Source organism: Rhipicephalus microplus, chromosome 2 (genome assembly GCF_043290135.1).
Source record: "Rhipicephalus microplus isolate Deutch F79 chromosome 2, USDA_Rmic, whole genome shotgun sequence".
NCBI lineage: Eukaryota > Metazoa > Arthropoda > Arachnida > Ixodida > Ixodidae > Rhipicephalus > Rhipicephalus microplus.
In genome coordinates, this window is record NC_134701.1 from 299,192,597 (window position 1) to 299,205,815 (window position 13,219).

At 49.4% G+C, this 13,219-nt stretch overlaps 1 protein-coding gene across 7 annotated transcripts in view; it reads right to left on the reverse strand.

Moving 5' to 3' along the window:
* Positions 1–13,219, reverse strand: part of LOC119178697 (fat-like cadherin-related tumor suppressor homolog) — an 812,220-nt gene that overhangs the window by 508,264 nt on the left and 290,737 nt on the right. The gene's annotated exons all lie outside the window — the stretch shown is intronic.

Consider the following 13,219-nt stretch of genomic DNA (forward strand, 5'->3'; position numbering starts at 1 on the left):
CGGACCTGGCCGAAAACACAAAGCTTCTGCGCAGTCTAATCAGGAAAGAAACGTTGTTTGAATGGACTGAAAACCACGCTAGCGAGTGGAAAGCTATATGTCACATGCTCAGTCAGGCGCCAGTTCTCGCTATCTTTGACCCAGCTAGGGCAACTAAAATAACAGCGGATGCATCAAAAAGTGGACTGCGTGCAGCTCTTCTTCAGCAGTATGATGATTACTGGCGACCGATAGCCTACACTTCTCGTGTTATGACGCATGCCGAACAAATGTATTCACAAATAGAAAAAGAAGCCCTGGCCATCACCTTTGCATGCGAAAAATTTCCTCACTTTGTGTATAGCCGCAAAATTATTATCGAAACAGATCACCGGCCTCTTCTAGCCATCGCATTCAAGGGTATCGGAGATATGCCAACGCGACTTGTGGTGACCCCGCTACTAACTGCCGCGGACGATCACCGCGGGTTCACGCTTAGCGAGCCACAGGGCCGCTACTCCAATTACTCGCGTGTAGCGCACCGCTCCGCGTGCGCTCAACTAATAAGGCGTTTAGCGCGGCGCGGCAAATAGACAGTGTTCTAATGCACAAATATACGACACTTTATTGCCTCTGGCGGCACCCCGCACAACAGTGCAATGTCCGCTCCCGGGACACGGGTAGCAAAGGCACCCGCGCGCGGACGTTCACAATAAGGGGAAAACCGCGAGCACGTCACAGCTGGCAATGGCGAGCTTTGACACGCCGGTCGGGAAAAGGTCCCTCGCGGCTATGCTGCGCACTCTCACGATGGCCAATAGGCCTGGTCGCGAGTGTTAGGGCAAACCTCGTACGCGTAGGCCTACGGCAAGTGCGGCTCGTTGTGGTACGACCACTTCAAGCACTAGGCACCGCTGTGGGCTTAGCGTACACTACCGAAGCTAGCACTCAAGCAAACACGCCTGCCGAGATGCCCAAGGCCACCCCAGGCAGGCTACAGTCTGGCGGTTCCCAAAGGGGACGCGGACGAAAGAAAACACGTGCTTACCCGGCGCCGACCACAGAAAAAAGAGCGCTTCCTCGGCGCGCGCGTACCGCGTGCCGTGCCCGCACGTGGCGCCATCTATCGCCACGTGGTGTTAACAGAGCAGAAAAGCAAAAGGATGTGGCCGTGTGGCGGAATGCCCGCGAAATGGTCGCGGGCGCGCCCTCAGATCCCCACAGACTTCAACGCTTCTTCCTTCGTTTGTCCACATTTGACTATGAACTCCGATTCATTTCAGGGAAGCAGCTGGTCCTTGCCGACATGCTGTCAAGATTGTTACGACCAAGCAATGAGGAATAAGCAGGCTTGACAGAAGACGTTGAAGTCCGCGCAGTCGCTGTTATGCTGGGTTTGGTGAGCACTAAAACCCTCAACCACTTGGTGGTAGAGACTGCAAAAGATCAAGAACTGCAAGCCGTTAGTCGTTGCGTCGAAGGACAAGGAGGTGATAGCCTTGAAGACCCAATAAAACCGTTCCCTTCAAAATTGTCAAAAGTGCAGGGAGTGCTACTGAAGGGATGTAAAGTGGTAATTCCAAGATCCATGCGGCCGGAAATGCTTATTGCACGCATTCACGAAGGGCATTTAGGCCTGAACAAGAGTAAAGCAAGGGCGCGCAGCTTAGTGTTTTGGCCCGGACTTAGTAATGACATTGACAATATGTTACGAAGCTGCAGCGCATGCCGGAAGCACGCGTACACGCAACCGAGTGAACCGATCATTTCGAGACCAACGGCACCTCACGCGTGGTACCGGGTGGGCGTGGACCTTTTCCAGTACATAGGAAATTCTTATTTGTGCGTCTTTGATGCCCAGACGAATTTCCCAGAAGTGGAACAGTTGAGTGACACTACGGCAAGGACAGTCATTTCCAAACTGAGCGCTATTTTTGCAAGATATGGAATACCAGTAGAGGTGTGCACTGACAATGGGCTACAGTTTTCTTCTCATGACTTCTTTCTTTTCTCATCCAGGTACAATTTCAACCATATAACATCGAGTCCCAGATTTCCCGATCGAATGGGCTTGCCGAGAAAGGGGTGCAAATTGTGAAAAGAATAGTGAAGAAGATGTCGGAAACCCGAGACGACCTCTGGCTGGGTTTTCTGGCCTATCGCACCGCTCTTCTTGAAGATGGTCTATCTCCAGGAGAACTCCTGAAGGGAAGAAGACTTCGCACTCTCCTCCCAGACGTCACGCAAAAACCCTGCTCCCCAGTATTCAAGTGCAACCAACCCGACGCACGGAGAACTTTGCCGCCACTAAAGAAAGGAGAGGTAGTCCGGGTTAGAGGCAAACAGTGTATCCGAAGGGCCCAGGTCGTTGGCAAGCTAGCACCACGATCCTACCAAGTAGTCACAGAAGACAACCAGCTGCTGCGGCGCAATGGGCAGCATCTGCTCAGGATGCGTGAGCCTTTCCTGCTTGGCACCACTGAAAGCAATGACTCGGACAACGAGGACGCAGCCAAGAAAAATGTGCTTTCGCCACAGTGCTCAGCCGGTCCGGCTCATGCGCTGCCACCGGGGACAGTTGGCACGTCCAGCACGACAACGGCGGCGCCGGCTCCTAGGCGATCACCACGTCCAACACATCAGCCACGTCGGCTGTACTTTGACGATAATTTTCAGCAAGTGTCTTCAGTTTCTATGCAGTACAACTTGCATTAAAGAAATAAAGGTGTATCGAGCGTGTCATGTGCAACTGCAACTGCGCATGCGTATCAGCCATGGTGCCCCTTTATATGCGCGAGCATTACCTGAATAAACGTCTTTCGTTTGGTTGCCTTCGCCTCTGATACAGACTGTTACCCATCTCGAAGCGCTGCTCTCTTCTGAGGTTGTTGTACATTACTTTCGTCTTCTGCACATTAATTTTAAGACCCACCTTTCTGCTCTTCTTGTCTAACTCCGTAATGAGTTGCAGTTCGTCCCCCGAGTTACTTAGCAATGCAATATCATCGGCGAAGCGCAGGTTACTAAGGTACCCTCCATTAACTCTTATCCCTAACTGTTCCCATTCTAGGGCTCTGAAAACCTCCCGTAAGCACGTGGTGAATAGCATTGGGGAGATTGTACGCCCCTGCCTTACACCCTTCTTGATTCGTATTTTATTGCTTTCTTTATGAAGCAATATGGTAGCAGTTGATACCCTGTAGATTTCTTCCAGGATGCTTATATATACTTCATCGACGCTCTGATTCCGCAGTGCCTGCATGACTGCGGATATTTCTACTGAATCGAACCCCTTCTCGTAGTCTATGAAGACTATGTATAGTGGTTGCTTATACTCTGAGCATTTCTCTATTACCTGATTGATAGTATGAATGTGGTCAATTGTTGAGTTGCCTGTTCGAAATCCTGCTTGTTCCTTTGGCTGATTGAATTTTAATGTTTTCTTTACTCTGTTAGCAATTATCTTTGTAAATAGCTTGTATACTACAGAGAGCAAGCTGATCGGCCTGTAATTCTTCACGCCCTTGTCATCTCCTTTCTTATGTATTAAGATGATGTTAGCGTTTTTCCAAGACTCTGGTACCCTTCCCGTCAGGAGACACCTCGTAAACAGGGTGGCTAGTTTTTCTAACACAATCTGTCCTCCATCTTTCAGCAGATCTGATGTTACCTGATTCTCACCAGCAGCTTTGCCTCTTTGCATGCTCTCCAAAGCTTTTCTGACTTCTCCTATCATTACTGGTGGGGTATAATCTGGCTTACTGCTAGTTCTTATAGTATTAAGGTCGTGGTTGTCTCGGCTACTGTACAGATCTCTGTAAAACTCCTCCGCTATTTTAGCTATCCTATTCATATTGGTAGTTATTTTGCCTTCACTGTCCCTTAGTGCATACATCCAACTTTTGCCTATCCCAAGTTTCCTCTTCACTGCTTTGATCCTTCCTTCATTTTTCAAAGCGTGTTCAATTCTCTCCATGTTATACTTTCTTACATCGGATACCTTACACTTATTAATCAACTTAGAAAGCTCTGCTAGTTCTATTTTGTCTGTTGTAAAGAGACTTTCATGCTTTGACACTTTTTAATGAGGTTCTTCATCTCCTGGGACAGCCCGCCAGTGTCCTGTCTAAGTACCGTACCTCCAACTTCCACTGCACACTCCGTAATGATACTCGTCAGATTATCATTCATTGCGTCAATGCTAAGGCTGGTTTTCTCGATAAGAGCCGAGTACCTGTTCTGAACTGAGACTTTGAATTCCTCTACTTTCCCTATAAGTGCTAGCTCATTGATTGGCTTCCTGCGTATCAGTTTCTGTCGTTCCTTCTTCAAGTCGAGGCGAATTCGAGACCGTACCATTCTATGGTCACTGCATCGTACCTTGCCAACCGCTTCCACATCCTGCACGATTCCTGGTTGTGCACTCATTATAAAGCCTATTTCGTTCTTATTTTTGCCATTAGGGCTCCTCCATGTCCACTTGCGGTTTTCTCGTTTTCGGTAGAAGGTATTCAAAATCCGTAAATTATTGCGTTCTGCGAATTCTACTAGTAGCTCTCCTTTGGCATTTCTAGTACTGATGCCATAATCTCCCACTGCCTGGTCTTCAGCCTGCTTCTTTCCTACCTTTGCATTAAAGTCTCCCATTAATATAGTATACTGTGTTTTTACCTTACTCATTGCCGATTCCACGTCTTCATAGAAGCTTCCAGCTGAAGCGTCATCATGGCTGGATGCAGGCGCGCAAGCCTGTACCACCTTCATTTTCTATCTTTTATTGAGCTTAATTACGATACCTACCACCCTTTCATTAATGCTATAGTATTCCTCTATGTTGCCAGCAATGTTTCTGTGAATAAGGAACCCAACTCCCAGTTCTATTTTGTCAGCCAAGCACCGATAGGAAAGGACGTGCCCATGATGTAGCATTCTATATGCCTCATCTGTCTTCCTAACCTCACTGAGCCCTAGTATATCCCATTTAACACCCTCTAGCTCCTCCAACAGTACAGCTAGACTTGTTTCACTAGATAAGGTTCTAGCGTTAAACGTTGCCAAATTCAGGTTCCAATGGCGACCTGTCCGGATCCAGAGATTCTTAGCACCCTCTGCTGCGTTGCAGATCTGACCGCCGCCGTGGTCAGTTGCTTTGCAGCTTCGCAGCAATATTTAGTTGCTTCCCAACTAAATATTGATACACAACAGCTGCGACAGGGTTGCAGCATGAAAGAGAAAGACAACGTCGGTTGCTGGTTGTTGATGAACTGTTGCAATCTTTTCCGCCGAGCACAGTCCATCGTATATAATTTTATGAATAAGTTACTCGTAACATTATTGGTGGAGGTGGACGACTCCCGTACCTCGATGGAGACGCGTAGCGGTCGCAAGACTGGGGACTCTTCGGCTATTTCAACTGCCAGTGCCTGATCACCACCGGCCTCTCCAGCCAAGTCGACAACCTACGTCACCCTGCCACCCCTGCGGGATCCTGCCACTTTCTCCGCTGATGGTACCATCAATGTTGACTCCTGGCTGCAGTCGTACGACATGTCAGTGCTACCCACCGCTGGGATCGCGCGCTCATGCTCGCTAATGTTGTGTTCTACCTCGACAGCACGCCGCGGACATGGTTCGAAATCAATGAAGCCGAAATCACAAGCTGGGATTTCTTCAAAATGAAGATCTGTGATTTTTACGACGATTCATCTGGTTGTCAGCTCGCTGCCAAAAAGACTCTCCCCACTCGCGTTGAGACGTCTGCTGAATCGTGCGTCTCATACATTTTTGACGTCTTCGCGCTTTGTCGCAAAGTCGACCAGCGCATGTCGGAAAATGAAAAAGTTAATCACGTCCTCAAAAAGATTGCCGACGATGTCTTGAACCTTTTTAATAATGCCACGAGAATCGACATGATCCTGGCAGAATGCCGCCGTCTAGAACAGGCTAAATCCCGCCGCATCACCCATGGCATCTCGCGCCTGCCATCATTCGCATCATTCGTCGCGAGGTCGAGGCAGCTCAACGAGTAGTCACTCCATTCTCAACGCCTGATCCTTCACCGACCCCGATCTCACTGATACAAGCGGTCATTCAAGAATTATCGAACGTCGGCCTACACCCTGATCAACCAATTTACTCTGCCGAGCCTTTTTATCGTCGTCCCTCGGCTCCTCGATTTGGTTCCAAATACTCTCGACAGCGCAATTTGTCCGAATGGCGTACACTGGACGACAAGCCTATATGCTTCTACGGCCGACGTGTCGGTCATATTGCTTGCCACTGCCGCAATCACTGGGCTCCGCCGACACACTATGGGCCTACTACCCAGGCCACTTCTGTCCACCAGTCGTCCTCAACATTTGATTTTAATTCCCCTATGCCGACCACATCCTCTGATTCTGCCGCACCTCTGACGAGACCACGCTACACCTGCTCACCATCCCCTGCTCGTCGTCAATCTCGTTCGCCCCCACAACGCCGTCCTGCCTCTTCGACCTATTCGCAGCGCCCTCGACCGGAAAACTAGGCAGTGCAGCTCCTGGAGGTGAAGCTACATTGACGAAGACCTCTGCGAGAAATCCTCGTGTAACATTACCGACCACCCGGAATCTGTTGAAAGTTACTTTAGACAATGTACCTGTGCGCGCGTTGATCGATACCGGCGTGCATGTGTCCGTAATGAGTGCTGTTCTTCGTCGCCGCTTAAAGAAAGTTATCACACCCGCCTTGAACCGAGCCGTTCGAGTCGCCGACAGGGGAACCGCTGCGATTATTGGCATGTGCTCTGCCCGTGTGACTATCGCCAATAGAAGCGCTGCTGTTTTTTTCACCGTTACAGAAAATTGCCCTCATGAAGTAATTCTAAGCATGGATTTTATAACCGCTCACTTGGCCCTTATAGATTGTTCAGCCAGCTGTCTTGACCTTGAAATGCCTCTACTTTCTGATCTGACCAACCCACCCCAAGGTCGCCTTTGCTGTATTGATTTCGCACGCCTTCCGCTTAACTGTGTGACACATATCGACCTCTTCTCTACACCACCTATACCTGACGGCGATTACATGGTAGCCCCAATTCATGCCGTGATGCTTACGCATGGCGTCGCTGTTCCGCACACCATTTTGACAATCGTTGAAAACCACACATGCCTTCCTATTGTCAATTTTGCCCTCACTGCCCAAATTCTTCCACAAGGTATCTTTCTGGCCAAAATTACTGCTCTACAAGACCATTCGATTGAACCCTTCAGAGTGGATGATTGCTGCACCTCAGACCATGAACTAACTCTATCACTTTGATCGGGCGTCGACGTTGACCACATGATACCATCAGACCTCGCTCCTGATCAAGCGGAAGCCTTTCGTCAGGTCCTGGAGTCCTATAGTGACATTTTCGACTTCGCCAGCACTGCCTTGAGCCGAACGAGTGTTGTTACTCATCGCATCAATACTGGTGACGTGAGTCCCATTCACCGACGTCCATACCCTGTTTCGGCGTCCGAGCGTACAGTCATACAACAGGAAGTCAAAAATATGCTTGCAAAAGACATAATTGAGCCCTCGTGTAGCCCCTGGGCTTCTCCTGTCATCATGATCAGAAAGAAGAATGGAACATGGCGCTTTTGTGTAGATTATCGGCATCTCAGCAAAATTACGAGGAAAGATGTTTACCCATTGCAAAGAATCGACGATGCGTTAGACTGCCTTTACGGTGCTACGTATTTTTCCACTGTCGACCTTCGATCTGGCTATTGGCAAATCACTGTAGACAAGATGGACTGTGAGAAGACCACATTCGTCACTCCTGACAGTCTTTATCACTTGAATGTAATGCCCTTCGGTCTCTGTAATGCGCCGGCCACATTCGAAAGAATGATGGACTCATTGCTCCAAGGGTTTAAATGGTCAACTTGCTTACGTTATTTAGACGACGTTATCGTTTTCTCGCCCACATTCGAATCCCATCTCGATCGTTTATAGGCGATTCTTGAAGTTTTTCGTCGAGCCAGACTTATATTGAACTCTTCGAAATGCCACTTCGCTCGTCGTCAAACAACTGTACTTGGCCATCTCGTCGATGCCGGAGGAGTCCGCCCGGATCCCGAGAAAATTCATGCCATCACGGACTTTCCTGTTCCGAAGTCAACAAAGGACGTTCGCAGTTTTGTGGGCTTGTGCTCCTATTTTCGACGCTTTGTTAAGGACTTTGTGATCATTGCACGCCCACTCACATGACCTCTCGAAGAAGGACTCTCGAAGAAGGAAGAAGAAGAAGGCTGATCAAGCCTCATCTTTTTTCTCAGCGCACGACCCTCCTTACAACACCGCCGATTTTTGCTCATTTCGATCTATCAGCTGCAACCGAGGTTCGCACTGACGCTAGTGGGCACGGCATAGGAGCAATGCTATCGCAACACTAACGCGGACATGATCATGTTACAGTGGAATCTCGATGATACGAATCTCACGGGGTCACGAAAAATATTCGTATTAGCCGAAATTCGTATCATCGAAACAAATAAAATTAGCTAAATTAACAAAGAGTTAGACGTGAACTCATCCAGGCACAAGTACGTAAAAAGCACTTATTTCTTGATGAAAAAGTCTCTGATGTCCTTCTGCTTCTTTTTCTTCGCCAGGTCACCTAGCAGACTTTGTTCGAAAGCATAAAAACGCCTGCACGTGTCGTCGCTGACTTCATCCGCGGCCACAGCGCGCCTGAGAACGTCGAGCGCGTGCAGCGTTTCAGCCGCCGGTGGTGGTCCTTCGCCGTCGCCCACGTCTATGTCGTCGCCATCATCGCTGGAATCGGCAGCCCCGCACGCGGCCTCCTCAACAATATCTTCGACCGTGCGCGTACCACAGGTGGCGAGATTGTCATCTGCCGTGCAAAAATCATCAGATGTGCACTCGACGTTGAGCTGTTCCCAGTCCTCAATTGTAGGATCTTCCGGCTCTGGGGGCACCTCTTCTGGACTCCCGAAAAAGCCGCATTTGCCGAAGCAGTTCGCTACGGTAGTCGGAGTTACCCGATCCCATGCCATAGCTATAAAATGGATGGCGTCCAAGAGGTTTATTCTCAGGTCACCTTCGTCCTTTCGGTCAATTTTTGCGAGTAGGCGACGCACAAGAAAGCTCTTAAAATGGTGCTTCACATTCTTAATAATCCCAGCGTCAAGGGGTTGCAGGTGCGTCGTCGCGTTTGCGGGTAAAAAGACGAGTTTGACGTTCTGAAGCGTTACTTGCCTCGGGTGGGCGGCGCACTGGTCAAGAAAAAGAAGAATCTTTCGATTCTTACAAGCCATCCTCCTGTCAAGGAGTGACAAAAACTCTTCAAACAACGCCGCCGTCATCCACGCCTTTTTGTTTGCGCGATAGACGCACGGCAAATGACTCTCGCGCTTCAAGCACCGGGGCTTTTGGAACTTTCCGACTACGGTCAGCTTAAGCTTTTCCGATCCGTCGGCGTTACAGCACAAGAGCACAGTAATACGCTCTTTGCTTTTTTTGCCACCTCTGCATGCTTCGCCTTTTAAACAGAGGCTCTTTTCAGGTTGCAGGTTAAAAAAGAGACCTGCCTCATCAGCATTAAAAACATCGCGAGGCTCATACTCTGCAATGAGTGACGGCAGCTTCTCTAACCAGTTGCTGACAACTGCCTCGTCAGCTTTTTTCGCTTCGCCACAGACGCTTTTGTACACGAGAGCGTGCCTAGTCTTAAAGCGCTGCAGCCACCCACCTGAGGCCTGAAATCCGTCGATATGCAGAGCAAGTGCAAACTCGTCGGCTTTCTCCCGCAAAACTTTGCCATCGATATTTACGGCAGCTGCGGTTACTTCTTTAAAGCAGGTCAGGAGAGTCTCTTCAGGTTTTACGTGCTGAGCGGTCTTCGCTTGCTTTGCGTTGACGTTGAACGAAAGCACGTTTTTCATTATCGTCTCTCGCTGTCCAACAACTGTGCTCAGTGTTGACGTTGCAAGGCCTAGCTCCTTAGCCAACTCCGTCCGCTTTCTCTTAGGATCCTCATCGACCTTGCGAAGGATGTCTAATTTCTCCTTAAAGGAGAGCGCTTTACGCTTGCGAGACATAGCTCGTTGCGACTAGGCAAAATGGCGCAAACAAAGAACGCGGTCCGAAGCACAGCACTGCAACCACTCCGTCCAACGCCACGCAGAGAAAGAGGAAAAGCACAACAGCAACAAAAGCGTCACCGGCCCAATTGCCCCGCGCAGTCCGCCGCGTCGTCGCATCCGCGCCGCCGCACCCAAAAAGAGAGAGAGAAAGGAAACCGTGGCCAGCGCCATCTCTAAACCTAAACCGAAATCAAAGGGCGCAAGCGGTCTCTGAGGTCTCCGATATTGCGCACGCCGCGCGCCGATGTTGGAGACCGCCACGCGCTGCCGGCAGGCACCGTTGGCAAAATGCCAAACCGTTGGTGCAGCGCGCATTCCGGCGCGCGACTGAGCGCTGTTCTATTTCGCGGCCGTCAGTGGGCGGCGTTCATTCGTATCAAACGACGCGGGCAGAAAATCGATTCGTAACAAACGTACTCTAGCGCATTGCAAAGTAATGGGGCTCGGCAGGGACCACAGAAAAATTCGTATCATCCGGAAATTCGTATTAGCCGTGATCGTATCATCGAGATTCCACTGTATAGCACATGCAAGCCGACTGCTATCTACCGCCAAGCGCAACTATTCAATCACAAAGCGCAAGTGTCTCGCTCTTCTGTGGGCAGTCGCCAAGTTTCGCCCATACTTATACGAGCGTCCATTCCGGGTAGTCACCGATCACCATGCGCTCTGCTGGCTGGCTTCATTCAAGAATACCACAGGACGCCTCGCTCATTGGTCCTTTTATAAGACTACACGTTCACCGTAACGTACAAAAGAGGGCGGTTGCATCAAGATGCGGATTGTTTATCACGCTACCCTGTGGAAGAAGCTGCCCATACTGAGACCTTTCCAGACATTCTGTCTGTGACGCAGCTACTCAACCTAGGCCACGAACAATGCCGGGATGCTTCCCTGCGAACCATCATTGACAAGCTTGAGTCAATGCCTCGCGACGCATCTCTACAAATGTTCCTAGTCAAAGACGGGATCCTGTATCGCGGTAATCTCGATTCATATGGCCATGACTTACTCCCCGTCATACCAGCACATCTTCGTACGACTGTCTTCAACCAACTTCATGACGCTCCTTTGGCGGGCCATGTACATCGTCGTTTCTTTTGGCCTGGTCTTGCCCGTTTTGTTCGACGCTACGTTGCCGCTTGTGAGCCCTGCCAGCGCCGCAAGAAGCCATTCTCCATACCAGCTGGATTCCTTCAGCCGATTGACATTTCCACTGAATCTTTTTTTCGAGTTGGCCTCGACCTGCTTGGCCCATTGCCAATCTCCAGCTCGGGCAATGAATGAATTGCTGTTGCAACTGACTATGTTGCAACATGGTACGCTATCACACGAGCACTTCTGGGGAGGTGTGCAATTGATGTGGCGGAATTTCTGGTATATGATATTATTTTAGCACACGGAGCTCCTCGCCAACTTCTCACTGACTGGGGCCGGACCTTCCTATCAGCTGTCGTTGATGAAATCCTGCGCTCCTGCTCTGCCAAGCACAAGTTCGCCACTTCGTACCATTCGCAAACGAACGGTCTTATGGAGCACCTCAACCGCACCATAGCCGACATGCTTTCTGAATACGTAACGGCCGACCACCAGGACTGGGACATTCATTTGCCATTTGTGAGGTTCGTATATAATTGCTCACGTCACGACACTGCCGGCTATTCGCCATTCTATCTTCTATACGACCGAGAACCCGTCCTACCCTTTGACAACTTGCTGCCCTCGGTCACGGAGTATGCCGGCGAAGCCATCGCACGACCCGACCACGCACATCAACTCGCCCACAGCCGTCTGCAAGCCCCACAGGAGCACCAAAGACAGCTCTACGATTCCTATCATCGAAATGTGCACTTTTCACCGGGTTCCTTTGTCCTACTATGGTCTCCCACTTGGCGTGTAGATCTGTTTGAAAAACTGCTGTCACACTTCACTGGACCATACCGCGTGGTTCGCCAGGTGACTGACGTTACGAGATCGTTCCAGCCGATCCAACGTCATTATTGTCACCTTCGAGCGACATCGTGCACATAGCTCGACTCAAGCCTTATCACTCTCCTTGTACCGCATCCGAGTAGCTCAAGCACCGAGACGGTGCTTCTACCGTTGGGGGGTTATGATACACAACAGCCGCCACAGGGTTGCTGCATGAAAGAGAAAGACGACGTTGGTTGCTGGTTGTTGATGAACTGTCGCCATCTTGTTTGCCGAGCACGGTCCATTGTATATAATTTAATAAATAAGTTATTCGTAACAATATGAAGAAGTGCCAATTCGCAGCATGGCAGCTCACAATCCTAGGTTACATAGTGTACAAAGACAAAATTCTTCCCAATCCAGCCAAGCTTCGGCCCAAGAACTGCGCAGTTCTGTGGGCCTGTGTTCATACTTTCGCTCTTTGTATCATACTTTTTGTTCACCATAGGGCACAATCTTTCTCATTTGTTTTATGCAGAGAATGGAGCCTGTACATTGTACGTACTCTTGGTGATATGCTTTCAATCTGACTGAATACTGTCTGACTGAATAGGCACAACCTGACTGTGTGGGCCTGTGTTCGTACTTTCGCTCTCTTTATCATACTTTTTGTTCACCATAGGGCACAATCTTTCTCATTTGTTTTATGCTGAGAATGGAGCTTGTACATTGTATTGTACACTTGGCGATATGCTTTCAATCTGACTGAATACTGTCTGACTGAATAGGCACAACCTGACTGAATACTGTCTCAATGTCGGCATCAGGTACTGCTTTCTTGCGCTTGAAAGCAAGCATAGTGAAAGCATCTGTGTATTGTTGTTGCCTTCCTTTGCTCCCAGGCACAAACCAAAACGTGGATGGCTGCTAATAAATCTATGCTGTAGCGTTTCCCGCTGCCTGCTCTATGCAGGATTTGATGGAGCAATTGTCTGCGGTAATGAACTTTAATGTTCTGAATAACCTGTTGATCCATTGGCTAGATCACTGCCGTTGCATTGGCTGGCAAGAACTCCACAGTGATGGCTTCGAGTAATTTAACCTGATCGTGGGCTGGGTAATTATGCACGATGAAGACAACCTTCCTGCCTTGCCTCGTAAATCTTGCGTCTTCATCCGAAGCTAGTTTTCGA